The sequence below is a fragment of the Equus caballus genome, chromosome 6 (assembly GCF_041296265.1).
Source record: "Equus caballus isolate H_3958 breed thoroughbred chromosome 6, TB-T2T, whole genome shotgun sequence".
NCBI lineage: Eukaryota > Metazoa > Chordata > Mammalia > Perissodactyla > Equidae > Equus > Equus caballus.
In genome coordinates this window covers 23062897-23090667 of record NC_091689.1, presented here as the reverse complement: position 1 = coordinate 23090667, position 27771 = coordinate 23062897, and the positions used below count along the sequence as shown (strand labels likewise).

The window sequence follows — 27771 nt, the reverse complement described above, 5'->3', positions numbered from 1 at the left end:
TTGCGGAAGAAGGAGCCCATGGAGAGAGCAAGAGTCAAGAGAAAAGCCCAAGGATGGGAGAAGGATGAGGAACAAGAAGGGAGAAGAGACAAAAATGCATGATCAAGGAAGTGAACGGAGAATAGAAAAATATTAAAGATTTCTTAAAATTCAATTTGATGAGTGGTTGGACATCTACTGTAAGTGGACGGTGAAGACATCACACCAGTATGCGTGTAGATGGAGGCAGAATGTCTCCTGCAAATGTTCTCCCCAGCACTGGTTCCTGTACCCTCTGCTCTGCTGACCCTTCAACCTTGACCCTGTGCACCTCTGCCTGATGCTCTGTCTTAACACAGGATCCTCACCTTAGAGAGCAGCTTGTGTCCCCTTTGATCCCCAGAACGCTGCTCAGGCAGCCTGACCTCTACTCCTCGCCAGCAGTCCTCCTCGCCCCTTTGGTTGCCTGCTTCAGGCCTCCCAGGTCGCAAAGAGAATGAACTGAATTTCTTCTGCAGTGAAAAATGAAAAATGAAGCACCAGTCGGGCATTTTCTCTATTTAAGTCTAAACCAAATTAATTTGGGGAATGGCATTTGCAGTCTAATTCCTAATGGCCGTGCATGGATGGATACATCCTATTTTCCGATGAAATATTCTACCGTCTCTCTCACAAAAATGGCAAAACGAATGAGTGTGGAAGTGATGGATGTGGAGACGCTAAGTGTCAACAGAAGTAAATGCTCTCCCCGGTCCAAACCTTCTTTTAATTTGTAGGACTCTGCTTAATCTTTCCGTGCAGTCTCATTTGTAACATGCAGGAGTTGACAGAGATGATCTCACACTCAAAGGCTGCATGAGTTTCTATGATTTTATAAGGCAAGAATGGGACAAAACGGCTCCTTACAGAAGGAAAGTTCTTTTTGTTTGACCTCTTATTGTTGGCGTCTGTGTGTAAGGGAGGATGTCAGAGGCAGAACTCAGAAGGTGGGGCCTTTGAAACATGGACACACCCTGGTGGGGCCGGAGTCCCGGTTATTCCAAGGAGACCCGACAGCAATGACATCCTGTCCACCAGCATCCAGACTCTGACGTCCCTTTAAACACACCCAGCTGCCCCATGAGGTCCAGGGCCTGGCCCCCTAGGGTTGTTCATGACCTTCGTTTTGTTTTAATATTGATGTATTTTCCATTAAGAAAGCAGAGCAAAGTCATTTGTGGGCATTTTCAATATGTATATATTAAAAAAAGGAAGAAAGAAAGAAAAAGGAAGGAAATTATCTAAAAGGTCTAGCACCCAGAGCCAATTGTTGGCATTCTTATATATTTCCTACCATCTTGTATTAGATACATAGTTTTTTTAAATGCAATCACAGTCACACTGTGTGCACAGTCCCACCTCCCGTCTTGGTCCTGTCGCATCATAACAGGAGCATCCAGATCAGATGATGGAGCGGACCTTTGTGCGCACAGATGGGGCGTGTGGGTGGCTCGATGCCAGCTTTAGCCTGCAAAGCAGAAGTTGTACCGAAACAACTGCTTTAAAATATAATAATAGAATAAAAGAATCAGGGGACTGGAAAACAGGAATGGAGAAAGTTATATTTTTGGAGCAAAGTGTCTGACAATCTCTCAGTGTGACTTTTTCTACAAAAATACAGAAGTGAGGAGTGGGTTTAGATCCAGAGACTGCTCACAGTTTCTGGGTGGTTGCTGGGCTCTGCGTCTCGCCTGGAGCATCATGCTCTTCCCCTCGGCTGCGTCCACCGCTGGCCCCGGGACCTGTTGGAGCCAAGATGATGCGTGTGGGAATCTGGAAGAACTGAGCTCACGGAGGGGCTCCCATGTCTTGACCCCTTTGGTCCTGGGATTTGCCCATACACCTTAGCCCCTGGGACGGGCCTTTGCCACAGTGCTGTGCAGGCACGGAGCCCCGGCCCTGCCCATGTCCATGTGTCCTGACCTTCTTCCCTGCACCTCTGACTCACATTCCAGGTTTGCCTGCTCTGTGCCCATCTCTGCATGACAGCCCAGTCTAATTATATTCCATGGCATTCCTGAGATGCAACAGAATCTGTTGTAACTTGAGGACCTTATTTATATCATAGGGACAGAAAAGAGCCAAATAGCTGTTCTCAGAGGAGGCACCTCAAAATGTCCTTGATAAACTGTTTGATGTGCCTCCATTGTCAAATCAGTGGTCTCAACAACCTCCAACGTCATTACGTTTCCATCACCTCCTCGCATATTCTTGGGAAAGAAAACGTAAGGATTTCATCAGAAAGAGCTGATTCATTTTGTGGTTTTGGCACAATTTCCCAAACTTTGTGTATTTAAACCATCCTTAGGAGCAAAGCACCTGTATGCCAAGTTGAATCTTCCTGGGGGTGCTCCTCACGCGTGGCTCTGACAAGCGCTAACAAGGCCAGCCTTTCATCTGCGACGTAACCTCAAGTCTTGGAAGGGGTGGGCATTTGGGAGAAGCAATCATCTTCCCCATCAAAGGAAGCTTCCTGAGGACTCCAGCCCCGTGGGAAGCGGTTTCACGGCAAGGACCCCCAGGGCTTTGCACTGACGCAGACAAAGGAGGTGGAGAGTGAAACCGCGGTGGGCTCCAGAGAGATGACGGGAGCTGGTCCTGATACAAATGGGATGGAGAGCTCCATCAGAGGGATACCCTCAGTGCTGCATGATTCCAGGGCGTCTTCACCCCCTGGGGCAGAATGAAGCCCAAGGAAAATAGAAAAAGAGACACACCAGAGACTTACTCTTCATTTCCTTGTGTCTACTCAAGTATCCATAAACAGGGAGATGCGAAAGAAGTTATCAAGCAGAGGTGCTGGAATTAAGAAAATGGAATTCTTTCTTGAGTCTAGCATCTAGCCCACAGGCAAGTAGTTTTGTGGGTGTAGACGGAAAGCAGCATGCCAAGGAGGACGTGAGGCCAGACAGAGCGGGGTTGGCCATGCTCAAAGCTTTGCTAATCTGGGGACAAGTCCCTGGAACTGTTAACCTTTCCTGAAACTTCCCTCTGCTCTTGCGGCCTCTCCGGGTTGCCTTGTGTATATTTGTGGTTGAGGAATAATCCAGAAGACTTTCCTCGAGGTTTTACAATGGCATTAGAGAGCTTCAGAAAAGAGCAGCCCGCTCTTGAGGAATTTGTAATTTTCTTTCATCGCACGATTATCAACAACGACCCCTTTGCCCATATTTCCAACAAAACGTTTGGAAGGACTCACATTTCTAAAATTCACTCTTCCACAAATCTTAATCACCGCAAAGAATTCCAAACTGTATATGCCTGAGACTTAAAAAAACAAAACAAGTCCCCTAAACACATTTGTTTTCTCTTGTCTCCATATAAAACCGCTAAAAGGCAACAGCTTTAGCTTTTTTGCAATTTTGCTCCAGTTTGACAATTTTGACTGAATTATGACTGGTATGACTCATCTTCTCTTTTGAAAACTTCATTAAAAATCTGGTTTGCTTAAATTTGAGTTGTAACTTGAACCGGTTGTTTCATTAAATTTAATTTATTTAGGTGGGGAGGGGAGATAAACTGTAATTTTATGATTAATTGCTTGAAATGGTTCAAGTTTATTTCCTTTCTCCTACATTGTTTTTTCTCACTTGAAGATCAAATCCATACTAGCATTTCAGAGGAAACAGGTCTATTCCTCTGCTTTATAGAGATCCTTATATGGGCCTGAGCTGGCTGACTTTGCAAGGTGAAAACAACCCAGGGTTGCACCTGTTAGGTGGATGGGCCAACCATAGGGTCAGCCAACAGGCGCCAGATAGCAACCTCCAAGTGGCAGAGAGAAACCCGGAGAAATGCTCTGTCCTTACTGCTGAGACCTTAGAGGAGAATCAACAGGTAAACATGAGGAGCCCGGCAGCTGTGCGAGCCCTCTGCCGTCCTGCTTTCTCCTGGAAGTTCTCCTGCAAATTCTCTTGCCCATTCAAAACAGGTCCGTGTTCTCAGACCTCTCTCCCAAGATGCATCCTGGGCAGAGTTTTCAGGAGCTCCTCTGGCTTTTACAGCCACGTGTCCTTCTTCCCCATCAGCCCCATTCTGGTTCACGTCTGATAAGAGACAATCCCATAAGCTGGTTTTCTGGAAAACATCAAACAACCCCAGCCAGGGGTGCTTTTCTGTTTGGCTGGGCAGAGGGGGCAAAAGTTCTGCAGCCCCTCCATGTGGAGTGCAAGGAGGGGAGCAAGGGGGTCCCCCAGAGGAGAGAGGAGCAGAGCGAACAAAGAGGTTCCATCAGGGCTCCTGGCCTGGATTAAACAGCTTGCGACTTGCACGCCCCACCTCCTGCCATTTCTCTGGTAACAGTGCTGCTGACTTTTCTATAAACTCCCGTGGGAGAGGGGACACAGGTCTCTCTTCACATCCTCTGAGTCCCTTCAATCGCAAATCCTGAACAAGGCAGGCTGAGCATCGCAAACTAAGGGCCTTCTTTCTCTCACTCCCCCTTCCCTGCCCCGTGTGCACCACCTTCTAGCTGGTTTTTGGTCCCCCTCTGCTTAGCTTCTCCCTCAAGTCCACCTGGTCCTCACCCAAGGTTCTGGATCCTGTCTGATAACACATCCCTGTATACAACCAGCCACGCCCACCCCCTAGAGACTGAGCGTACTGGCGGCTCTGGTGGAACTTCTTAGGAATCGTGACTCCATCCCAAGTTCTGTCAGACACCCCGGGCCAGGTGCATCCCATGGCCATATGGACACGAGCCAGAATTGTACTGAGAAGAGCAGACCTTGGGAGTAGATGCTGGTCCTGCTCTGTGCTGCACTGGGTACCCAGCACCCCCTCAGCTCCCATGTTCCCTAGCCCCCTTCTGCCAGGCCAGCTTGACACCCTCACCCCACCTAGAGGCTGTTTGCCCAAGCCACGAAAAAATTGTCACCTAATGCATCCAGACTAAAAATGTTATGAATTCAGCATGCGCTCCAAGTTGGAATTTTGATGCGGCCAACCCATGATTGCGCATTTTTACGTAATGGAGTCGAAAATAACCTATCAAAGTCATAGCCTATGAACCCTGGTTGTTAGCAGAATGGACCACAGGTATGGTCTTAGCTTACTGATGGCACCAGGATCCAGAAAACATCCCCATGCTGGTGAAACGGGATGGGGTCACAGTTTTTGTGGGAAACAAGAAAACGTGTCTCTAGTCCCTGCACGTGAGGCTCCCTTCGGAAGTTACCTGTGCAGAAATCCTAGTCTGTACCAGCTTCTTTTTTTACATTTTTGAGTTTCTTCCTATACCTACTAATAATGGGGGGGTTTAGTACTTCTTTTTAGAAGTCTTGTTATTTACGACTGGACCTCTGCTGTGATGTTTACGCCGGTAAATCTCCCGGGCTTCTCATCTACGCTGCCAAATCCCTCCACCCCTGAATAATCCGAACCAAAAAGCTGCATCAGAAATTAATAACCATGATCATAAATCAAAGTGAAGGTTTTATCCTTTCATTTTGCATACGACATCATGAGTAAATGAGTACCCCAGCGCACACGGGACTTATCAGAAAGGCAGAAAAACCTTCCTTAATCAAAGGCATATTTCATCTCTGAAAAATTCATCAGAGTGTGTTGTGGAACGACTATACGTCTTGAAAATCTCTCTCTTGCACATCTGGAAACTCACATCTTTTTGCCATCATTATATTCAGGAATACAAGCGGTTTTGATTTGCATGCATAAAGCAGTTTCTTCATCTCTTATCTCGTGTGCCACGTGAATGAATTTCTGTGATCTATGGTTACAATTACCGAAATATGGATTAAGAGTGCCTACATTATGCAGATGCTTGCTGCGATCAAGAAGCTGCCGGAAATACAATACAGTGCTGGAGCACGCTTCGCTGTTTCAGACGACACTGATCTCTTCCTTGAGTCCTGCCTCCTGCCTGGAATCAGAGCTTTCATGGATACTTGAACCCAGACTTTTCTGGGCTTTGATCCGGAATGATACTGACAAGTCAACCTGCTCTTGGAATCTTTTCCTCAAAGCCAGTTGTTGAGATGCCACCTTCGAACTCCTGCAGGCCATCAGGCTGAATTACTCACTCTGCTCGGCTAAGGGGCTCTTCCTCTCGTCTCTAAGTGACACACCTGCTGGCTCTTGCGGAGTCCTCTGAGGTGGATGCTAAGTACATCCATTTCTTGCATATCGGCTGAAATTAAGGGCTAAAATCTCCTGGAAAGGCTTTCATCGTATACAATCGTGCCCATTCTGCCTGTTCATAGCATCCAAGTTTGTGCACAAAATAGATGGTGAAACATGGAGACAGCAGTTTGTGTGCAGCAAAGCAAGGGCTGTGGAGTGTTATGTGTATCACTCCCACCCTCCAAATGCAGGGCTGCTGGTGTCTATAAGGGCTGTCATCAGTAGGCAGCATCCCTGTACATCGGATGGGAGGCACCAGAAAACTCCAAGGATGACTTCATTCTTGAATTCATTCCACAACGCCAGCTAAAAGAGTTTGCAGAAATTCCCTATCCTCAGTTTTGTCATCTATAAAGCGGAAATAATAATATTACCTTGTATATGAATTTCCCGGGGCTGCCGTAAGAAAGTGCCACATATTGGGTGGCAGAGGACAACAGAAATGTATTATCTCACAGTTCTGAAGGCTGAAGTCCAAATGCAAGGTGTCAGCAGGACTGTGCTCCCTCCCAAAGCTGTAAGAGAAGGATCCTTCCTGTCCTCTTCCAGCTTCTGGCGGCCCCGACGTGCCTTGGCTCGTGGCTGCCTCCCTCCAGTCTTCACGTGGCCTACTCCCTATGGCTCTTCACGTGTGTCTGTGTGTCTGTCTCTGTGTCCAAATGTCCCCTTTTTGTAAGGACATGAGTCATATCAGATAGACCGGATTAGGGCCCACTCTGAGGACCTCATTTGAACTTGATCCCCTTTGTAAAGACCTTATTTCCAAACAAGGTCACGTTTGCAGATGCTGGGGGTTAGGACCCAGCATATCTTTTGGAGGGGTCACAATGTAGCCCATAACGTGGCATGCAGGGTTGTTATGAGAACTCCAGATGATGCACACGGGCAGAGTTAACTTAGCACATTAATGACCATCAGTGTCATCCTTGCTACCTCATCCCAGGCCCCAAGGACAGCCCCGCTGGGTGTAACACACAGTACAAACTAAGTTAATTGAAGGGATTTGGTTGGAACTCAAACTGTAACAAGTACAAACATTATGCAAATGAGTTGCAGCCATCGCAGTGGGTCCCCTCAGCTAGATATGCAAATTCAGCTCCAAGATAATCCTTGCAGCCTGTGCAGCTGCCCACAACATGGCATGAGAAGAGTCACGTAGGCTGCTAAATTTGGCACAAAACTTGCCTTCTTCCAAAATCATGGGTAATTCTTCTCTCTGAAAAGACCAAGATTGTTCATTGTTTTTGAAGGAAATATGAAAGGGAAAAGAATGAATAAAGCACAGCTATTAAGAACTGCTATGGGGTGAATGTCACACAAGGTAGTCAATGCTTTGAGTAAAGATCAGCTTCGAGCACATTCATCTCAAAGACAAGGTGAAACACAACGAGAATAGTGGCCAAGATTGCAGGGTCTTTTTTGTTGTTTTTTTTTTTTTTTTGAGGAAGATTAGCCCTGAGCTAACTACTGCCTGTCCTCCTCTTTTTGCTGAGGAAGCCTGGCCCTGAGCTAACATCCGTGTCCATCTTCCTCTACTTTACATGTGGATGTGGGACGCCCACCACAGCATGGCGTGCCAAGCGGTGCCATGTCCACATCCAAGAGCTGAACTGGTGAACCCCGGGCCGCTGAGAAGCAGAACATGCACACTTAACCGCTGTGCCACCTGGCCAGCCCCCCAAGATTGCAAGGTTTTTGACGAGGCTCCTGCAGTTGTAACTCAGCCTGGCTGTACTCATAACCCCTTTCGAAGAATTCATAATAAACAATAAGATGCGCATAGCTCTCATCAGCCTGTCCCCAGCCTTTGACCGAGGACCCAACCAGGCTGAAGTGTGCGCTCCCAAAGGATTCCAGTATTCACGCCCACATGCCATCTGCATTTAAACACCGCTGCGTGGATGAAGTGCCTTGGCAAACCAAACTGTAATTCCAAACGGCACAAAACAGGACTCTTAGGTTCCCCCCTCGCCCCTTATAACTGAAGTGGCTTTTAGCAGCACTGGCTGCCTGCCCTCTGGCCTGGGAAAGCTTAGAACAAGTCCTCTTATGCGGGCCCACATGGTTTTACTGTCGAGAGCTGGGAGTAATCTCAGTGGTAAAACCGGTCCGGCTGCTTAATTATTGCCAGAGATTATAGTGTGATATTAACTTGTCTCACAGTCAAATCCTCATCCCAGCAGATGTTCTCCAAAAACTGTCATGACATAAGGCCACTTAAGGATACATTTTGCAATAATTTCTTCCTGCTGATTTCACTGAGAAATCGCACGGAATCAAAACTAATTTTCTATGGGCAGTACTACTGACATTTTTTCCCTTGGCCACGATGAGGAGCCTACCGCAAAAAGTTCCCAGCTAAAATAGTTTCTCTAATGTTCTATATGGAATAGAACTTTGGGAAACCCACTTGGCTCTTAACGTGTTCCAAAGCCCTTTCGGCTTACTTCTAGTGGAGGGTTTTGGTCGAGATTCTCAGTCGCTCCGAACAGACACGCAACGTGATCATCAAACTAGCTCTCTGAGGTAATTGGGTCTGACCTCGATCAAAGACACAAAAGATCTGAGCCTGGTGCACTTTTCAAAGCCAGTCATCCCTCTACAGAGGAACTCTTACCCAAGCTCCCATTGAGAAATGTCTGACGGACATGAAGTTCATGCAGTCCTGCACAGGTTCTAGAATTTTCCACATGAAGCACAGTCTATATTATCTCATTCCCTTCTCTCCCATGGAGCGGCATTTTGCCATCCAACTTTCCACATGCATGTAGTGATGACATAAAAGAGCCTTGACGGGCCAGCCCTGTGGTGTACTGGTTAAATCAGACATGCTCTGCTTCAGCAGCCCAGGTTCACAGGTTCGGATCCCTGGTACAGACCCACACCACTCGTCAGCCATGCTGTGGTGGTGACCCCCATATAAAGTGGAGGAAGATTGGTGCAGATGATAGCTCGTGGCTAATCTTCCTCAAGCAAAAAAGGAGGAAGATTGGCAACAGATGTTAGCTCAGGGCTAATCTTCCTCAGCAAAATAAAAAAAGAGAGTCTTGAGTTATTGAGGACATTGTATGTCACATCACTTAAGAAGCCCAATGTGAAGAAGTGGTTTTACACACACACACGCACACACAAGGAAAAATTTAACTTCCCTGAGGGACTCATTTGTTTTCTCTTCGTGAACATTGAAACCTGATAGCATTTCATGTTTCTGTTTCTGCTTTCACTACCAGAAAGATCAGAGGCAAATGTGCATCTCAGTTTTGGTATGGGTAACGCCGTCTGATCTCATGTCTTTTTCTAGTACCATGTCTTTTTCTATGTTTTCTACGCCCCACACTTCCGCCATCTTGAACTTCTGAACTTCTCTCCCAACCTTGGTGCCCTTGGTCCTAATGTATTATTATTTCTTTCTTTCATTCTTTCTTTCTTCCTGTCTTTCTTTCTTTCTTTATTTTTGAGGAAGATTAGCCCTGAGCTAACATTTGCTGCCAATCCTCCTCTTTTTGTTAACGAAGACTGGCCCTGAGCTAACATCTGGGCCCATCTTCCTCTACTTTATATGTGGGATGCCTGCCACAGCATGGCTTGACAAGTGATGTGTAGCTCCACACCTGGGATGTGAACTGGAGAAGCCTGGGCCACTGAAGCGGAACATGTGAACTTAACCACTGCACCACCAGGCTGGCCCCCTAATGTATTATTTTTATATTCATTTTTTTTCATGATTTGCACATCCATTTTATGAAAATCACTTAAAATTGTTTGGGAAAAGAGGTAGGTATATAAATCAATCAAATTGATGAATAATGAGTTCATAAAGTTAAAATATCTTTAAGCAAGATTGTAGCTACATTGATCAAACATACATTTCCACATGTAAGCCTGGGAGTTAAGGCATTGATTCCCACAGGAAGTATTCTTCTGAATGTCAAAATTAGAACAAAATGAGGAAGACTGATACCCTTTAAACAAGAAACCGTGTCCCTTGGGGCTCTGCTCCCTCACGGAGTCCAGTGCCTCCTGCATCTCCTGCCCCTCTCTCTCGACTCTTCATCCATCATGCAGACATGCCCAAACTTGCAGCAGATTAAAAAATGAAAAGAAGCAACAATCTTCTACCCTTGGTTCTATTTCCCTCAGAGTGAACCTTCTAGAAGGGTGGTCAATATTCCATGAATGGGAATCCAAGACTTTCAAGGTAGCTCAGAGCTGGACCCAGCACTCCTGGATCTGCAGGAACAAAATAGTACCCAAATCTTGTATGGATCTTTGTCTGGCTGATGTACAGATAGGTATAATAGGAATGGTGGTTTCCAGCATTCAAAAATCTTAACCCATTGAGGACTATATTCTATTTATACTGCTTGACACTCGGAGGTGAGCCAATGAATTTTGTGTAACATCTCGCATAGCAGTAAGTGGTACAGACCTTAGAAGTAGTCTGAGCCAAGCTTGCCCACTCAGGGTCCTCTCCACCACGTGCCTGCAGCCAGTCCCAGCTTCTGCCAGCCCTGCCCAGCCACTGAGATGAGTGCCTTCACCGCACCGGCCCCTGCCTGGGCCCCATGCCAACCAGCTCCCCTGTGCCCATCAGCAAGATGGACTGACTGTGAAGAGGACGAAGAGCTTCAGCTTCAGGGCCCTCGGGGGGCCTAGTAATGAGCTCTCTTAGGCATTTGTTTTGTGCAGTTTGCCAAGTGACGTCTTTGCACCACTACCAGTTAAACCCACCATCTGTTTCTACTCCCGCTTCCTCTCCATTATCCTCCTGCAGGTGTTGGAGGGGCCAGGGGGTTTTGGGGATCCATTTAAGGGGAAGCTGATTTGGGAAATGACTAGTTGGGTTCATGGAATATTTTTCTGTGGTTTATGTCCACTTCTCTGTACAGTTATGTTACTGGTCGCCATCTTGGTTTAGGAATAGCTTCTGGGAATTCTCCTGCTGCCCCTCAGCTGTCCATCCAGCATGCTGACACCTGGCTTTGACAAACTGGTTACCTGTGTCACCAACACAGAGAGTATTAAGTGGCAGCCCCTGTACTAGAAACCTGGAAATGCCCCTCAATCGTACACAAAAGACTTTTGACTGCTGCTTTTCCAAATTTGACAGTAATCCTACAAATTTAACTGAGTTTCCAGTACTGGCCCCTTAACATTCCCATTACCAATAACGTGTTGTGAAGCAGAAAGAAACGCCTCTAGACCATCAAAAATACAACTCATTTTGACCAACTCTGCCAAAGGAAGGACGGCATTGGCTGTCTAATCTCTCTGTAGAAAGTGATAATCCAAAATTATTGTTGACTACAGACGTGATCAAAGAATATGCAGCCCAATGGAAGGAGAAAGCATTATAGACAGGGGTTAGGCAGTTAAACAAAAACGTTAACTGTGATTCCAAATTTCGTAAAACAAGATTGGTTTTCTAGATTTTGTAACATATGTTACATGTCAACATTTCAAAATTTGTGATTTGTTTTGATTTCTTTTCAAATATAAATAAATACCCACCTAATTTTGTGCTTGAAATTATGTTTTCTCTTTCTTAAAAAGAACCCCAAATGTTGAACACTGACACACAAAGCCTGCACCCTCCCCTGCCATCAGGGAACACAGTCAGAATTACTCTGATTGCCCAAGCTCAGGGTCCTCCAGTATGGTGGGGGTCCCAGGTGCCCACTTTCCATCTGGGCTTCTCCACTTGTGCCCCCATGACCACTCAGCCTACACCCAGTTCCTTTGCTCGGATGGGGTGCTGCCCTGATGGTCACCTTTTGTAACAGGCCCTGACACCCTCTTATTACTCACCATGCCCTCTTCCCGAGGCCTGGATTGCCACTTATCGCCTTAGCCCGTGGTTGGGGTTCTTTCTAAAACCAGGCAGACTTCTCCCAGGATCAAGATGGTAGGTCCCAAGGGGAGGCTGCTGGGAGCAGAACTTGTGCAGTGAGACCCCAGCTGCTGAGTCTTTAGATGGGACCTCTTGGACATGAAACAAAATACACTGTCCCCCCATCTCTCCAATGAGGCATCCACCACTCTCTTCTTGGGCATTGTGATGTCAACTGCTTAGGGGTTAGGTGAGCTAAACTATCTTTTCCCAAATTACTTCCCTCCCACTGCCAGTCTTTATTTCCTCAGTGAAACGGGAAAATAAATAGCCCAGGCCTTACTGGATTATGGAGCACTAATAATATAATCCACATAAAGCCTTGGGCACAGTGCCTGGAACATGAGCAGTGCTCAGTAACTGTTAGCAGTAGTTGTGGTTGCTGATGTCACTATTTTTATTAATATTATTAATAATAATGCCCAGTGTGCCATCAATGTCTTCTAAATCATAGACAGAAATGTTTCGCAGTTGAGGATAAATGACGGAGCCCTGCGGAAAGCTAGGGGCTCCCCCTTAATTTGAAAGCAATCAGCCCCATTTCGGTATAGACATTAATTCCTTACCAATCCAGCGTGATCCTCCAGCTTACGTGTCCAAAGGATACCAGGAGGAACTTTTCCAAAAATGTTGTTTCGATCTAGATATATTATGTCTACAGAAGGCTTCAGTTCTGTGAGTCCAATTTCCCTGTAAAAACACAGAAATGAAACCAATCTTACATGATTGGCCATTACTGAACTCTCACTGGCTTCAGGTGATCACCTTCTCTCTCCAGAGGCTTATAAACCATCTACCTGAAAGTCATTTCTAAATTCTTGCTGTGGACGCAGCCCCTAGGTCTGTGGTTGAAGGAGATGCTTCATCTTCCTCTTTTTATAGAAAGTATTATGCCAGGGTTTTCACATGGACCACAAGCTTTACAGAAATAACTACCACATAGGTGTAGTTGGCTCAAACCGGGCCAGCAGTACCTCTCCATCCTAATTATCTGATAATTTTCCAGCTGTTCAAAATAGAATTCCATTTCCATCTATAATGCTACAAGAGAGGGGGGCATGAGTTTTTCACAGTAGTGATTTTTAAAACATCTTCTTGAATTTGGCTTTCTAAAAGACTGAGGCTTGTATCTGAATCTAGTTGCTCCCGATAACTTGAGAAGGTGCAATGCTTGGATCTAAATAAAAAAGACCCGCATCAAGTTCTTGGCTTTGTCCCTCCTGTCCAGGACACAATGAATTGGGACCACTTTGTTTCTTTGACTGACACCAAGGCCAACCCAGATCAAATCAGAACTGGATTCTGGTGAAGGGGAGGCCACGGCAATAAGGGCTAGTGGAAGAGGTGGGGGCCATGTGAGTTATTTGTGGCCTGAGAAAAAGAATAAACATATGAACAATATCTGCAGAGGATGTCCAATGTTTCTATTTGCCTCACTCCTATTTCCATCTGTTTAGGTTGTAGCACATTGGCATCTTTTTCTGGGACCGCCTCTCCTCTACCCTTAGACCAGGTAGTTCATGCAAGGCTGACTCATCTCTGGCTCTTGGGCAAAGGCTATGAAATTGGCCGGCCCAATGACATGTCACAACTGCTCAGCCAGAGTGATTAATTGGGATGTAGGGTACATGACCCAAACCAGCCACCAACTTGAGCCCCAGTCCTGGGACTTTTGCTGAAACTCCTGGGAGAGAATGTCTCTGCTGTTGCGAGCCTGGAGCCTCCATCTTTGGGAGGCTGAGAATAAAACCAACACAGACGAAAGTAGAACCAAGAGCCGGAGACCAACTTCTGACAACATTGCCTGGATATCTGGAACTAGTTTCCCCTAAAGCTAGACTTAGCTCCCAAAGAAACTTTTACTCATATAAGCCAATAAATTCATTTTTCCATAGGCCAACTTGAGTTATACTTCTGTCTGTTGCAACTGAAAGAATCTTATCTGATTGTCTGCAGAACCAGAGAGCTTCGAAAGGAATCAGGCAGGCCGAAGACCAAAGGTATTGTGGCAGTCATCGCACAACTCATCAAATGTCTCCAATTCTCAATTTTCCAGGCATGTATTAGGATAGCACTTCTCCATCCCTTTTGAAGTTCGCTGGGGCCACATGACTTGCTTGGGCAAATGAAACATAATCAGAGGGGAGCATATCACTTCCAGGGAGAAGCTTTAAGTTCAAATGTGTTATTTCAACACATTCCCTTTTTTATGTCTTGCCAATTGTGGAAACACGGAGAGGAGCCTCCCTCAGCCTGGGTCCATGAGATAGAGTTGAGCCCATGCCCCAAACCAAGCAATGATGGACACGTAGCATGAGTAGGGGAGAAACAAACAAAAACAAAGTTTTAAAATCCACTGGTATTTTGGGCTCGTTTGTTACTGCAGCATAGTTTATCTGATCCTGATTGATACAAACATCTAGTCTATGGGAACAAGAGTGACAGCCAGCAGGAATCAGGCAAAATGGGCTTCTTCAAGTGGTCAGCCAGCCAGCTACATCATCTAGGTCCTCCATGTGAGGGGAGAAGTAGGTAGGAGGATCTTGAAAATCGGAAGCATCCAGAGGACCATTAGACAAGGCACATGAATGTTGCTGGAACAAAGAGGTAAAAGAAATGCTTAAATACTAAAGGGAAGACTTGGATAGGTTAAACAGTAGATAACGCTTGTGAGTGACACCAGCGAAAGGAGATAAAAGAAATAGAACTTGAAAGAAAATATGCAAGTGATCACAGCCAGCAGACAGAACTCAATTGACTAATGAAACTATACTTGAAATGTACCTGCTTGGATGGTTCTGTGAGTCAGATTCTCAGCTCCCTGACTTATGCACGTTGTGCTGGAACTCGTGGTAACTCTGGAGAAGGTCCTCAAGAGACCGTGATCCAAAGGGTGTGGTCACTGGGATCCGACTCTACTCACCTTGTCCCTCTCAGTAGTGTGGGATCCTGATAGGAAAAGAGAGTTCCAAAGACTATCAAAACACAAAATAATCTGTTTTCTTTTGTTTGGGGCCTTCTTAAATAGCTTATTGTTTTAGTTGTCTATACGGCAAATTATCCCAACACTTGTTGTCTTAAAACAATAGACGTATTTATTATGTTACAGTTTCTGTGGATCAGGAATTTGGATCAGCTGGATGCTTGTGGCTCAGGGTCGCTCATGAGGTTTCAGTCAAGGTGTCTGCTGGGGCCACGGTCATCTAAAGGCTTGACTGGGCCTGAGGATTCACTTGCAAGATGGCTCACTCACATGACTGTTGGGAGGAGGCCTCAGTTCCTGACCACACGGGCCTCTCCATTGGGCTGCTTGAGCATCCTTACAACATGGCAGCTGGCTTCCTCAGAGCCAGTGACCCAAGAGAGATCAAGGAAGAGGTCACAATGCCTTTTAGGACCTAGTCTCGGAGTTTAGACCTGGTCTCCAAGAAGTTACAAACCATCGCTTCTGCCACCTTCTATTTGTTAGAAATAAGTTGCTAAGCCTACTGACAATCAAAGGAAAAGGCATTAAGCTCCACCTCTTGAAGAGAGGAGTATCAATTTTGGGGCAAATTTTAAAACCACCACAATCACACAAATTATTCTTTTCTAGTATGGACTCCAAACACGTCCACATGTTAATCCCTGAAACCTATGAATATGTGACCTTACTTGACAAAAGGGCCTTTGCAAGTGTGCTTAAGTTAAGGACCTGGAGATGACGATGTTATTTTGGATTTTTTGATGGTCTCAATATAATCACAAATGTTCTTATCAGAGGGAGGTAGGAGGGTCGGAGTCAGAGAAGGAGATGTAAGGACAGAAACAGTGGTTGAAGTGATGTGAGGAAGGGGCCATGAGCCAAGGAATGTAAGCTGCCTCTGGAAGCTGAAAAACGCAAGGAATAAGAGCCTCCAGGAGGAAGGCAGCTCTGCCAACATCTTGATTTTAGAACTCCTGACTTCCAGAACTGTAAGAGGATAAATGCGTGGTGTTTTAAGCCACTCTCTTTGTGGTGATTTGTTATGCAGCCATAGGAAACTCACACACACTTCGCTAGTATTTAGTGAACACCCACCACGTGATGAGAATGCAGAGCTGCAGGGTATACAGAAGCAAATGAGAGAAACAAGGGGCAGAACATAAACAGGCAAACAAATATATGAACAAAATAAATCAATTTTTGATCACTGCTATAAAGGCAGTAGTACCAGGTGATATGATGCAGCCACTGTGGGGTTGTTGGGAGTGGCTATTTGAGACCAGATGATCAGGGAAGGCCAAGTGGAGGAGGTGAGCTGGGCCATCCATGAGAAGAAGGAGCCAGCCTCACAAACAGGAAACAGGAGAGGAGCAGAAAAACATCCAGAAAGAGGAAACAGCACGTGCAACATCCCAGAGGCAAGAAGAATTTTGGAGTATTCCAAGGAGGGAAAAACCAAGTGAACAAGGGAGAGAGATGGGCAGGGGTCTGGTCCAGCAGGACCAAGAGAAACGGGGCACCAGAGCCAGGCTCTGTTCAGGATTTACAGAGACAATGCCCCCTGGCTACTCTTGGGTGATGACTGCACAGGCGCACAGTGGACACCAGGAGGGGAGTTAGCACAGGCTAGAGGCGGGGTGGTTGGACTCGGGTGGGAGTGGTGGAGAAAAGAATGGCTGAATCAGAGTGTGTTTTACAGATGGAGGTGACAAGATTTATCTGTTGGATATGGCGTGGGAGGTGAGCCAAAGAGAAGAACCAAGGGAATACTCTGAGCACAGAAGGTGCATCTGTAAATTTTGCTTCACTGGATAGATGATGAGAGCTCCTCATCCCGAACACTATGGTGCAGAGAAAGAGGACACTGGGTTCCCCAAAGGCTGGTGCTCCCCCCTGTTGGCTATGTGACCTTAGATGTGCAACTACATGGTCCCTACAGCCTACCCAGTGTGGAGATTCTTTGACTTATTAATGGCTTTTATCCAGAGGGCTTCTTGACCTCAGGAATCTACTGCATGTAACTGTCAGCAGAGAAAGCAAGGAGCAGGCAGCCCCCCGACATGCTAACACTGGTGGATCCCATTATCCACAGAGGCACAAAATGATCCAGGCAGCACCTCAGAAAGAGAACACGCCGAGACAGCTGGGAGACGGGAAGTAGCTCCTTAAGTTGGTTTCCAAATTGCTCCAGGATGCTTTGGTGTTAGCTCTAGAGGTGACCTGTCACCAGGGTTCATGTTTGTCCTTCCAGCTGGAGTCTCCGTGCTTCCGAGGAGCGATTCTGGCTCCTTCTTTCTTTACGTTCATCCAGGACCTGTGACTCAAGTTTATTGAACTCAACTGATAAACACTGATGGAATTAAAACGTCAGCTTCCGCATCCATAGTTCATCCGTTCTCCTCACTGAGGATGTCTGACAAGGGGCTGCTGACTCAGAGAATGGTGCTCAGCCTCCTTTCAGACGTATTAACTCCATCTCATGAAGAACCAAATTCTGCAATGCCCAGGCTGAGAGCTGGACTGTGAGCGCCCACAAGCGAGAGCTAATCTCCCACACGCTCTGCAGGATGTGCAAGGTGATTTTGGCCCCCGGCCTCTGTAATTCCCATGTATAAGGTCTATTTCTTCAGAGGCAGGAGTGCCAATAATTTTTGCCAAGTGCTCACATCTGTTTTGACACTTGACTTAATTACCACATGGTCCTATAAAAAAAAAAATCACCATTTTTTTGGTGCTTTGTTTGTAATAAGAGTTCCAGGGTCTGTTTGTTGAGTGAATGTGTGAATGGATGGGTGAGGGTGATTTCTGGGAAAACTGGATCCCATTGGCCAGACTTCTCGGTGAAAATTATGGCTCTGACAGCATGGATGTCAGAATGACAGGGTCAAAAGATTTGCCAATGATACCTGAGGTCTAATATTCATGGATATCAGCTATGTGGCTTAAGGCATGGGTCACAGCAAAACTTCCCAATATTTCCTTAGATTACACCACTTTAAAAATCAATTGCAGCAGTTACAAAGGCCGTGTGCATAGTATTGCCTTTTCTTTGAGGAGTTGCTCTTACCGGCAATAATTTCAATGCCTGACCAGTGGCTTTGGAGAACTGCATGCATTCATTCCTTATCAAATAAAGCGTGTTTCTACCCAGAATCCCAAAGCCATGTGATTCCAGGAAACAATTGCTTTGGAGCTTCCAGAAAATGATGACATAAATAATGGAACAGATGGGAAATGAGAGAAATGCTACTGCCCCGTGAACAGTTACCTCTATGTGGTATTTCTACAGCAGCCCATGCACTTCACGTCTGTCTGAACACAAGAACTAATAAAGGCTACATTCCTTAGTGAATGCAAGAATGGCTCAGCTTTCTTGCAGCTCAATTTCTTGCAGTACATACCCAAACCGATCAAATGGAAAAAGTGAAAGTAGGGAATCTGGTTGAACAACTAAAGGGTTGCATCATTTCTTCCTTGCAGAACAATTAGCCCAGCAGCACTCAATTTCGTCTCCTATTGTGCTAGATAGACAAAATCGGTACTTGCGCTCTCCAGAGAATAACTCCTTGGTGTATTGGTTCAAAGAGCATTATTTCAAAGGATGGAGGCAGAGAAAACCTTGACCAAAGAGATTGCTGACCAACTGTGGTTCTGGCTAATTGGATTTGCTGGTTAACTTAAGAACTTTGGTCTCCCCTCCCAAACCAACCCGTCACATCCTCCTCACTCTGGAATTTGCCAAAACACAGCTGCGGTCATCTCACTTTCTTGCCCACAACATTTAGGTTTTTGTTTGCGAATTTGTTTGAACATTAGCTGAAAAAATATTTTCGTATCTTACAAAGGAAAGCAAATTAAGCAGAGCTTGATGCTGTGGGATTGGGACCCTGCCATGGAATCTCAGCTGACTTTTGCATTTTGGTTCACACTTTTTACTCCTTCTCACATTGCCTCAGCTCATGCTGACACCAACCCTCGGGGGGAGGAGAGGGTTTTGCTTCCTCCATTTTTCAGATGAGCAGGGTACCAACAACCAGACTAAGGAGTTTGGGCCTTTCTTGGGGAGGGATGAAAAAAACCTGGACATTTTAGTCAAGTCAGTGATAAAACCAGAGCTACCTACCAGGATCTTAATAAGCTGGTGGTGATGATTATGATGGTGGAAGAGTCAGGGAAGGGAGAGAAGTCCAAGGCAGAGAAACAAGTAGATCATCCTAGGAAAGAGGCCATAAATTGGGTTAAGGCTATGGGAAGGTGACGGAAGGGGGGCCAGATGCAAGGAATTTTCTAGAAAGGGCATTGACTTTCCAGAAGTGGCAGCCTCTAGGATGGTGGATGGAGACTCTGTAGAACCATCACAACTAGTGAAGCCCCCAGAGGCCGATTGTGTCACCTACAGAAACAGGGGTCAGTGGAGGGGAAGGATGTAGGATGGGGGAGGACGCAAAGTCCATCCTGATATGCAGAGTTGAGGTGTCCACAGGCCAGCCCGGTTCTGTGGCTATTTATACCACCTCAAATTTGGGCTTCAGCTTAAGATATGGCTGAAATGGAGATTCAGATTTGAACAGCGACATGCGGTTGTAGGAAGAGAAAGAGGGCGAAGGAAGGGAGGACAGAGAAAATGGAAGACAGCAGCAAAGACAGAACCAAGAGCTCTGGGTGGTTCTGTGAGTGTCCTATCGCTTATGGTGCGAATAGGAAAATAGTTCAGTCTCAGAATGCTTACTAAAAGGCGTTTTGGAATTAGAGCCAGTCTTGGATTCAGTTTCTGTTTTGATAGAATCATCACGTGTATAGTGTAGAACATACAACTTTCAAAAATTTAACGATAATTAAGGCCAGGGATTTACATCAAAATGTAATGTACATCAAATGTAATTTACGTAAAAATGATGGTTGTATTTACATCAAGAGAACAAAAGAAGATTAGGAGAATTAGAAGATCATTTATGCCTGAATGTGTGTGTGTGTGTGTGTGGGCACAGATGTATGGAAATGATACATAACAAGCAGGGCCGAATCCTCCAATGGGCCAGGTATCTGTGGTTTCGAAATGAGAGAGCTTTTGCTCCTTTAAGTTTCCATAGCCCAGCTCAGGGCTGTTATGATTGCTGAGCTCTGTGGATTTTGTGGCTCGACAGGAATGTTAGCTGAAGGCTGCTCATCCCTCGGAGAGTCAGGCAGATGTGGGCTTCCCCTCAAACACCAGAGAGCAATTTTTCAGTTTCCTTGGCAACTTCTGGAAGTCACAGGAAATCTGTCACCATGAGGTGCTTTCTCATTTCTGTCTGGCCCTTTGATATTCTGACCAAAAGAAGTTTTTCTTCTAAAAAATGTATGATAGACAACAAGGGAAAAGATAGATAAATTGGACTACATCAAAATTTAAAAAGTTATGTGCATCAAAGGACACAATCAACAGAGTGAAAAGGCAACTTATGGAATGAGAGAAAATATTTGCAAATTATATGTCTGATAGGGGTTAACATCCAGAATATATAAAGAACTCCTATAACTCAACAACAAAAAAACAAGTAACCTGATTAAAAATGGGCAGAGGACTTAGATAGACATTTCTCCAAAGAAGATATATAAATGACCAATAAGCACATGAAAAGATGCTCAATATCACTAATGATTAGGGAAACACAAATCCACACCACAGTGAAATATTACCTTATCCCCATTTGTATGGGTACTATCAAAAACCAGAAAACAACAAGCGTTGGTGAGGATGTAGAGAAATGGGAACCGTTGTGCACTGTTGGTGAGAATGTAAAATGGTGCAGCCACTTTGGAAAACAATATGGAAACTCCTCAAAAAATTAAAACTAGAATTATCATACAGTCCAGCGATTCCATTTCTGGATTTTTACCCCAAAGAATTGAAAGCAGGGTCTCTAAGAGATAATTGTACACCATATTCATAGCAGCATTATTTGCGATGGCCAAAAGGTGGAAGCAACACAAGTGTCCATCAACAGATGAATGGATAGGCAAAATGTGGTCCATACATACAATGGAATATTATTCAGCCCTTAAAAATGAAGGAAATTCTGGCACATGCCTCGACGTGAATGAATCTTGAGGACGTTATGCTAAGTGAAATAAGCCAGTCACAAAATGACTAACACTTCATGATTCCATTTATATGAGGTGTCTAGTGTAATGAAACTGATAGAGACAGAAAGTAGAATGGCGGTCACCAGGGCTGGTGGAAGTGGGGAATGGGGACTGAGTGTTTAATGAGTGCAGAGTTTCAGTTTAGGAAGATGAAAAAGTTTTGGAGATGGGTGGTGGTGACGGTTGCACGACAAAGTGAAAGTACTTACTACTGAAACGTGTGCTTAAAAACGGTGAAGGCGGTAAACTTTATATTCTGTGTATTTTACCACTTAAAAAATTTAAGAAGGTATGATAAATTTTCCGCTCTTACTTTTCCTCTTAGTATCCTTTCGATACATAGAATTCTGCATAATTTTGGAAAGGCATTTTGAGGGAACAGCAGCTTTGGGGCCCCTTTGGGTGACAGAGCAGTTACTAAAAAGGAAGATCGTGTATGAGGCCACAGACCAGAATCTTCCGTGGAGGGAGACAGACATCAGCAGTTCCCTTAGGTGTACCGTGTCTTACTTTCTCAATTTGTAAAGATGCTCTTGAGCCAGACCTCTTAAAACTTGACCTCTTATAAAATACCCTCAGCAGGTCAAGTGGACAGCAACTCCATGGAAAAAAACATGTTTCCAGCCTCACATGCAGTGAGTGTGTGTCCCTCTGTGACTGGAGGGACAGCCAGCAGTCCAGGAGTCAAACGTCCCCACGAGTTTGTGACCCACAACTCCTTCCCACCTGGGTCTTGAGCAATCAAGGTCTCAGAGCCTGCCTTGGGGACAAGCGGTGTCCTTTCTCACAGAGCTGGGATTTGAGGATGACCAGATGACCAACTGAATAGAAACAAATGGAACAAGGGTCCATTCATGTCCAGGTCACAGGACCAGGTCACAATGCCTATAAATCACTCTTTGCCCAGGACGCATAGTGGCCTATGTGAAATGACCACTGCCACACACGGCCACACTCCAATGGCTTTTTTGTTGGGAGGTGCTCTCAGGCATGCAGTCTGCTCTCCTCCCAGCCTCTGAGGGGTGCCGCTGAGAAAGACCCCAGTGTCTGACCCTGAGACACATGTGTGCCTGAGTCAAGTCCCCTTGGTGTGGCCTGTTCGTCCCTCAGATGTACAAAAGCATGACTGTGGTTTGTTGGTTATTACATCCACCAAAGAACAGGCTTTACTTCTAAGAGAACAGCGATGCCAAATTTCCTCCATCGTGGCAAGCTGCCGATGTATGCAAGGAGCAGAGACCCTTCCAGAACATCTCACCCTAGTGGGTCCTGCAGAGAAGAGGAGCAGAGAGGAAGAGAGGGAATCAGTCCTTTGTTACTTGATTTTATAGCCATTTAAATTTGTTAAAGCAAGCGTGCATCCCTTCAGAAAATAACAAAGAAATGCACACATACGAAGGTGAAAACTACCTTTGATGCTACAGACCTGACTTGGGTGTGGGTGTCTCCGGAGCATCTTAACATATATTAGATATCAGAGAACGGGCTGGGGCGAATTTGAACAACAGATCTCATGTGGACAGATGTTGAAATTAATGAAATAATATTTCTCCTGGCAACGCTGCTCAAGATAACCATGAATACTGATAAAAAATAATCAGTAGCATCAGGTAGGTGAATAGGCAATGGGTCTACCAGAGTTAAAAAGCTGAAAATCATCTTATTTCTGAGGCTCACCTGAGCCAGAAGCCCAAACTTCTGAATGTCAATAAGAGAGAAGAAAAAGTCAAAAATCTCTTCCCCTCTTGCAGGAATCTAGGGAGAAATGCATGCTAGCTTCAATAGACCCCAAGCATGACTCCTGGGTCGTGTGGCTCACCCTGACAAAACCAGAAGAATGGCTCAGTCTGCGACAAATCCCCCAGAAGGGCTACCCAGCAAAGCAGGTCTCCGGGGATGGAGCAAGGCTTTACCTGGAAGGTCTGTGTTTCTACAGCACTTATCAAATTCCTGTGGATGTTGGAGGATGGAGAGACACATTCAGGAGGGAGTCGCAAATGACAGATGTTTATAACATTAAAGTATAGTTTGTGCACCACTACCAGGAAAGAAATATTAGCCAGAGAATAATGGAATTTGGTGGAAATAACAGCTCCTCCCCACAGACTTTATGTGAATGAATATGTAACCTCAGACCCTCCCCCCCCCACCCCAGGATCACTTCAACTGACTCCATCCAGAATCAACAGAATGATTAAGATTTGCCTTTCAGAAAATCTGCAGTCATGTGGCCAGGGCATGCGCAGAAGAAATCTAGACCTGACCCGACCATGGAACCATCCTCCTCCCCACAGAACCCAAGGATGGGGACACAACCAGAACTTGAAAGTTGGACTCTTATCTGAAGCAAGATGTCCCTCATTCAGGAAGAGCCAGTGTTAAAATTCCTTCCCCACCTCATCCAAATGCTTAGAACTCTATCATAAAAGTTTAGAACCTCATCGTAAATGTTTAGAACCCTGTCATAAATGTTTGAAACCTTACCATAAATGCTTGAAGACCCCCAAAGCCTCTCCACCAGTGTTTGCACGTGCCAGCCTTTTCTCCCTAACCTCTGAAATTTCACCCTAAATCCTGAATCGGGGAGGCAGATCTCAGGGCACAAGCCTCACGTTCTCCCTGCAGATGGATCACGCAGAATAAAGCTAATCTCTTTTCCCAAAGACTGGTGCCATAATTAATTGGCTTGTTTATGCCCATGGGGCAGAGAACCCCAATTATGTGCAGTAACAAATAATTCACATCTGCAAGGCATGAAACTCAGCACGAAGATTATTCTCAAGGATCCCAGTGGCAGCTACACTCACCCTTATGGGGGAAAATGAATGGAGGTCCCAAGCCCCTCCCTACTCCCTGGTTACATAGTCCACAAAACTCATGAAATTTCAAGCTCCCTGTTAAAGATACTAAAACAATCAACACATCCTCAGCTATGGGCAAAAGCGGCTGTCAATGGAAGCATCTCTAGTCTTACAAAGACCATTCCATCGCAACTGAGGGTCCTTGTCGCCCACCTTAGCGGCCACTCTGCTGGCCTGGACCTAACTCAGACTTTCCACTGGGTGGTATGACCACATGCAAGCTCTTGTTCACAGCCAGCTTCTGGGGGCCCATTAGGAAAGGAGCTTTGTGAAATATCTGAGAAGGATTCCGAATAAACATCGTTCTCAAGGGTTAACGTAAATTCCATGAAATGTCTCTACAAGTGGGTTATTGGCTATGAAATTAACAGAAAAAAACCCTCCAAGAACAAAAGGATCCTAAAATGTTTGAAATTCTTTCTTAAAATGTCAAGACTCTTCCCAAGTTGACTCACTTTCTTCTCAATAGTTATTTTTTCCATCACTAGGAGCGAAGACACGAAATATCCTTTTTGTCTGAAAATCTCTAATTTTACTTAGTGTAGTTAGATCTATAAAGTTGGGTGGGATTGTTTGCTTGATTTAGTTTTTTTTTTTGTAATATAACTTTTTCTATAATTGTTGTCAGGGTGCCAGAAACTCTGAGAACTTAAAACAAAACAAAACAAACCCTTGCCTGAGGTCTATAAGCTGCTACAGCTCTTCTCTTAACATGCCTGTAACTCTGGTTTTCCAGAGCAGGAAAGCACAATACACATTCTTTTTTAAACCTACAACTCTCTTTTCCCATAAAATAGCTACCATGTTAATAGAATTTCACTGGATTATAAGAAATACACAAGAAAACAATTATTTCCACATCTCAAATGCTCAAATAAACTATGGTCCATCAACACAGTGGGAGCCATGAAAATACAGCTATTAAAAATTATATTTTCAGAGAATTTTTAATATTGGCAAAATGTTGACCATCTGACGTCAAATGAAAGCAAGCAGGCTATTAAGCTGCCTACACAAACTGCGTGTTCTAGGAAAGAACTCTTTTATTTTTCATTTAGTTATAATTTGTCAAGGACTTGCTATGTGCAGGCAATGGAAGAACCTTCACAGACTTCATCTCATTTATTCTTTATGAAATCTCTACGAGGTAGATGTTGTCCCCATTTTATAGATGAGAAAAGTGAGGCCCGGAGAAGTCAAATAGTCCAGCACTTGAGCATGGTAAAAGCAGCATTTGAACTCCATACCTGAGCTCTAACCTTAACTACACAGGGGTGTGGTTTCCTCACCAGCAGCATCAGCGTGACCTGAAACTCAGACATACCAGCCTCACCCCAAACCTTCCGAATCAGAATCTGAATGTCCTCAAGATCTCCAGGCAATCCATCTATACGTTCAACTTCGACACGCACTGCTCTACACAACCATGTGAAGAAGAACAATGTGGAGAAAAGGCATCAAAATGTTAACAGTGAGTAATTGTGACTTCACAGGTGACTTTAATTTTCTTATTTACACTTTTCTGTATTTTCCAAATAGCTTCAAGGAGAATAAAGTTCATCCATAATAAGAAAAATGTTGACATGAGTTTTCCATTTTCACTTGTTGATACCATAGAACATGGATCTACAACATCGTAAGTTGCAAAAACATAAATCAGAACCAACTCTTGCCCCTCCATCACCATCCAAGTCCAGATTTATGAAGCATAGCCATGGATTTTGATGTAAACAAGAAAGGGAAAGTCTAAAGTGGGGAAGATGCCATCCAGTGGGATGCCATCAACCGCAACTGTTTTGAGAAGGATGGTCTCCAACCTGCCGGGGCAGACTGGGGGTCCAGCAGAGATGCCGCATGGAGACAGATGGAGAGAGAGCAAGCAAGATCGGGTGTACTCACCAGGGAGGTGTTGCGCCGCAGGCTAGGGTACCAAGGAGAAGTTTTACCAGGGAACGAGCTAATGAGTGGATTCGAGGATGGGCGATGGCGTGCAGCCCACAGAGAAAGATGCTGGATGCTTTGAAGATGAAAGCACTGTCACAGCCCATCATCAAGAGACTGTCCATCTGCAGCTGGGACACGGTGCCTGCATGCCTTCCTGCCCCGTGCATGGAACCGCCCTGCCACGGCACTGCATGAGAATGGGCAGCAACAGAAACAAAACTCAGTCCAAAGGCAGGCAGCCCCGGCTCTGCTTTTCCTCTGCAGCCGTTTCAAAATCAGCAGGGCAGCTGTAGAAAGCATCAGCGTCTCTTAAATGCTAACAGTCCATGGTGTGAATTGCAGATTTATCTCGGACTTTCTCCACTGAGAGCAGCTCCTTTGTTCTAATCCTCTTGTCCGGTTCTTGACTCTCACTGGCTTTGAATAGCCAGTAAGGCTTCTCTGTACCCAGGAATGGGATTCTGCCCAGCCCCTCATCAGACCAGCCATCTCTAGTGGCCCCAGATATCTCCCCCACTCCAGCGACACCCCTTCTCCCTGCCCCTGCCACCCACACGAGCATTGAGGGAAGGGGTCCTGGCCCCTGGCCACAGTCCATTCACCAGAGGGTTGATACTTAACCCAACCTCGGCCAGCAAATTTCTCTGGAACTTTTCAACTTGGATCTAAGGGATCCCATGCCTCATCTGCAGTGAAAGCTTTTAAGACAAAAATCCAGGAGCTGTCGGTGGTCCCATCTCCCTGTTCATGTCGAACACCAGCCTGTCCTGACAGAGCATTCAGAGGTGCCCACACTCCTGACCTATTATTCCTGAGATCAAGCCCTTTGCTTAGTGAAATCGAAAGAAGGAAATAGCCACAGAGGACCTGCAGTGGGCTGAACTGCGTCCCCGGAAGATATGCCCAACTGGAACCTCAGAAGGAGACCTTATTTGGAATAAGGATCTTTGCCGATGTAATTAAATTGCCTTCATTAGAAGAGATCATCCTGGATTAGGGCTGGCCCTGAATCTTTGTAAGACACAGAGGAAGAGAGTGGTTTAAAGAAACACAGACACAGAGGACACAGCCATGTGAAGATGAGGCAAAGAGTGGAGTGAAGCAGCCACAAGCCCAGGAACCCTGGGAGCCACCGGGAGCTGGAAGAGTCACCGCAGAATCCTCCCCTAGAGACTTAGGAGAGAGCATCGCCCTCCCGGCACCTTGATTCTGGACTTGCGGCCTGCAGAGCTGTAGACAATAAGTTTCTGATGTTCGAGGTCACCGAGTTGTAGTACTTTGTTACAGCAGCCCTAGGAGACAGCACAGTAGGGCAGGTGCTGGGGCAGAAACTTGAATTAAGCACTAAACACTGCCAGGCAGACGGATTGGCAGTGTCCGTAGTAGGGATGGAGGCTTCCAGAAGAAGCAGCCACGTGAAACAAGTCTTGAAAGATGCACAGGAGGTGGTTGTTCTGGCCAAAGCTGAGCAGAAACCCTGTAGGGAGCCAGCCGTTCTTGAAAGAGCCGCACGTGGGGCAGCCCTGATGGGAGCTCCATGATAACCAACAGAACGGTCAGCGGGACACGCGCAGTGAAGCCTGTTTCATCTGGTGAAAGAAAAAAATAAATAAGTCAATTTATGGCCATATCAGCCCTGCCCCAGGGCAGCATGCTTGCAGAATGCTTCAATCCAGAAAATACACATATTACAAAGGAAGCCAGAGGGATAGTAATGCAATGTGGGCAGTGACACCCGGAAGTGAGCAGAGTGATATCCCTGACACGGACACACATGGATCAGGGAAGGACATCTTTGATGCAACAGAGCACAGAGGGCCAGGGTC

The 27771-nt window shown here is 45.5% G+C and overlaps 1 long non-coding RNA gene across 3 annotated transcripts in view; it reads right to left on the bottom strand.

Moving 5' to 3' along the window:
- Positions 1-26798, bottom strand: part of LOC111773869 (uncharacterized) — a 30712-nt gene extending 3914 nt beyond the window's left edge. The window contains exons 1-5 of one of the 3 annotated variants that reach the window (XR_011439571.1): positions 25901-26230; positions 14834-14998; positions 12616-12739; positions 7196-7375; positions 1560-1760 (exon numbers count right to left, since the gene is read on the bottom strand). This is a non-coding gene — a long non-coding RNA (uncharacterized lncRNA). Of the gene's footprint in view, positions 1-1559; positions 1761-7195; positions 7376-12615; positions 12740-14833; positions 14999-25900 lie in introns of those variants that run through there. The other 2 variants (XR_002808528.2, XR_011439572.1) reach the window with 2 other exon arrangements.
- Between the last annotated feature and the right edge of the window lie 973 nt (positions 26799-27771).